The sequence below is a fragment of the Bubalus kerabau genome, chromosome 13, assembly GCF_029407905.1.
Source record: "Bubalus kerabau isolate K-KA32 ecotype Philippines breed swamp buffalo chromosome 13, PCC_UOA_SB_1v2, whole genome shotgun sequence".
NCBI lineage: Eukaryota > Metazoa > Chordata > Mammalia > Artiodactyla > Bovidae > Bubalus > Bubalus kerabau.
The window spans coordinates 12,722,893-12,726,345 of NC_073636.1; the positions used below are offsets into that span (position 1 = coordinate 12,722,893).

The 3,453-nt window shown below is 40.3% G+C and overlaps 1 non-coding gene across 1 annotated transcript; it reads right to left on the bottom strand.

Annotated features, from left to right (window-relative positions):
- Window positions 1-2,747: 2,747 nt before the first annotated feature.
- Window positions 2,748-2,854, bottom strand: LOC129626312 (U6 spliceosomal RNA). The gene has a single exon (XR_008701918.1). It is a non-coding gene; the product is annotated as a U6 spliceosomal RNA (small nuclear RNA).
- Between the last annotated feature and the right edge of the window lie 599 nt (window positions 2,855-3,453).

The window sequence follows — 3,453 nt, forward strand, 5'->3', positions numbered from 1 at the left end:
TTCATCACTAGACACAGACTTAATTTTTTTTTTCTTTATGGAGAAAATATGCTTTTTTCTTATGATTTAGCTGACTGGGATTAGCAATTTAATTTTTGAAGTTTATTTTTATTTACTTATTATTAATTAATTTTTATTGGAGTATAGTTGCTTTACAGTATTGTGTTAGCTTCTACTGCATGATAAAATGAATCATTATACACATAACATATACCATGCATATACACATACCCCCTCTCCTTTGGATTTCCCTCCCATTCAGGTCACTGCAGAGCACTGAGTAGAGGTCTCTGTGTTGTACGGTAAGTTCCCACCAACTGTGTACACAGCATTGATTCTGTATATGTGTCACTACCAATCTCCCAATTCCTCCCACCCCCGCTTTCCCCTAGGTATCCATATGTTTGTTTTCTATGTCTGCAGATACAGACTTTAAAATGACTTGCAAGTTTTCTGACAGGCTTATATCTGTAACACCAGAAAGTTGATATTACACGTGTGGAAGAGTGACCCGTGAAATTAGGTCAACAGTAAATGAGTTCCCGTGACGGGGAGTTCTGTTTGTTAGCAAATATTTGCTGAGCACCTACGTGTGCTAAGCTGTGTGGCTACAGAAATCCAGACAGCTTTCAGGATCTCTAGAATCCACTCTCCTTGGGAGGGAAGCTGAAGAGAGATTGCAGGGTGACAAGGGAGATTAATCAAGGAACAAAGAAACATAGTCGGGGGCCTCTGGGGCCAGCTGGGAGAAGTCAGTGAAATCTAACCTGGAGTGGGTGGGCAGAGATGACCTTCGAGCTGTTATCTGATAGCTAGGCAGAGAAAAGACAGGGGCAACGACATCAAATAATGAGCATCTCCAACAGTGCTAGAGGAGATCGCAGGAGCTAGAGTTCAGGCGGACGGGGTGTGGCAGGTCAGACAGGGGAAGCCGAAACTTCCTCCTGTGGCTTCTCTTCCACAGAGCTCTTAGCTCCCGAACACCAGAGATGACTGGATATGTTTCATCTGTCTGCCCAAAACTGATTTTAGAATTCCTAGACATCTTTGAAATTCAGCTCACATTCACTTAGGTTTTCCACCTCTTTCCCAAAGACACGGCCTATCAGTACCTGTGTCTTTGGGACCAGTGTTTAGAATATTGCCCTCAGACTCAAAGCCTCTAAAGCACCATCAGCAGAGCACAGCATGGAACATGAGAGGCATCCTTTCCCAGTGAAATGAAGAACTTGAGGAGGTCTTATCCATCGCCTTCATTTTTTTTAACTGATTTATTATTTTTTAATTAATTTATTTTAATTGGAGGCTAATTACAATATTGTAGTGGATTTTGCCATAAATTGACATGAATCAGCTATGGGTTTACATGTGTTCCCCATCCTGAACCCCACCTGCCACCTCCCTTTTCATCCCACCCCTCAGGGTCATCCCAGTGCACCAGCCCTGAGCACCCTGTCTCATGCATCGAACCTGGACTGGCGATCTATTTCGCAGATGATAATACACATGTTTCAATGCTATTCTCTCAAATCATCCCACCCTCACCTTCTCCCACAGAGTCCAAAACTCTGTTCTTTACATCTATGTCTCTTTTGCTGTCTCGCATATAGGATCATTGTTACCATCTTTCTAAATTCCATATATATGCGTTAATATACCGTATTGGTGTTTTTCTTTCTAACTTACTCCACTCTGTATAATAGGCTCCAGTTTCATCCACCTCATTAGGACTGATTCAAATGCATTCTTTTTAGTAGTTGAGTAATATTCCATTGTGTATATGCACCACAGCTTTCTTATCCATTTGTCTGCTGATGGACATCCAGGTTGCTTCCATGTCCTGGCCATTATAAACGGTGCTGCGATGAACATTGGGGTACACATGTCTCTTTCAATTCTGGTTTCCTCAGTGTGTATGCCCAGAAGTGGGTCGTATGGCAGTTCTATTTCCAGTTTTTTAAGAAATCTCCACACTTTTCTCCAGAGTGACTATACTAGCTTGCATTCCTACCAACAGTGTTAATAGGGTTCCCTTTTCTCCACACCCTCTCCAGGATTTATTGCTTGTAGACTTTTTGATGGCAGCCATTCTGACTGGTGTGAAATGGTACCTCATTGTGGTTTTGATTTGCATTTCTCTGATAATGAGTGATGTTGAGCATCTTTTCATGTGTTTCTTAGCCATCTGTATGTCTTCTTTGGAGAAATGTCTGTTTAGTTCTTTGGCCCATTTTTTGACTGGGTCATTTATTTTTCTGTAATTGAGCTGTATGAGCTGCTTGTGTATTTTTGAGATTAATTCTTCGTCTGTTGCTTTGTTTTACTATTATTTTCTCCCATCTGAAGGCTGTCTTTTCACATTGCTTATAGGTTCCTTCATTGTGCAAAAGCTTTTAAGTTTAATTAGGTTTCATTTGTTTATTTTTGTATTTATTTCCATTACTCTGGGAGATGGGTCATAGAGGATCTTGCTGTGATTTATGTCAGAGAGTGTTTTGCCTATGTTTTCCTCTAGGAGTTTTATAGTTTCTGGTCTTACATTTAGATCTTTAATCCATTTTGAGTTTATTTTTGTGTATGGTGTTAGAAAGTGTTCTAGTTTCATTCTTTTACAAGTGGTTGACCAATTTTCGCAGCACCACTTGTTAAAGAGATTGTCTTTTCTCCGTTGTATATTCTTGCCTCCTTTGTCAAAAATAAGTTGTCCATAGGTGCATGGATTTATCTCTGGGCTTTCATTTTGTTCCAAAAATATGAAACGCTTCATGAATTTGCATGTCATCCTTGCACAGGAGCCATGCTAATCTTCTCTGTATCATTCCAATTTTAGTATATGTGCTGCCAAAGCGAACACCATCACCTTCTTAATCAAAAGTGATTTCCCATTTTGAAGAAGGTCCTTCCACTTATAGAAAATCTTTATCTCTTAAACTGTTGCTTCTTACAATAGCTAGCAAGACAGCATTACTAGTGGGTTTCTTTCTGTGTTTTGTCTTTGGAACTCTGAATGGCCCTAAAAATATAGCATATCTTCAGCAGTTCAATGGGAGAAAAGGGGGTATGGGTGGTTCACAGAATTAAAAGTATATGAACATATTTATGGATTTCCCAGGCGGTGCTAGTGGTAAAGAACCAGCCTGCCAATGCAGGAGATGTAAGAGACATGGGTTCGATCCCTGGGTCAGGAAGATCCCCTGAAGGAGGGCATGGCAACCCACTCCAGCATTCTTGTCTGGAGGATCCCATGGACAGATGACAGCAGGTTACTGTCCTTAGGGTTGCAAAGAGTCTGACACGACTGAAGCAACTTAGTACACACACACATGCAAGAACACATTTATAACTTGAAAAGAATTCAAATACTTTGATCTGCCTGATTGATTTCACAATGTGGAATGGCTTTGCCAATTATGTGATGAATATTTTCCGTAAGTTGAATGAAATAATAACTTG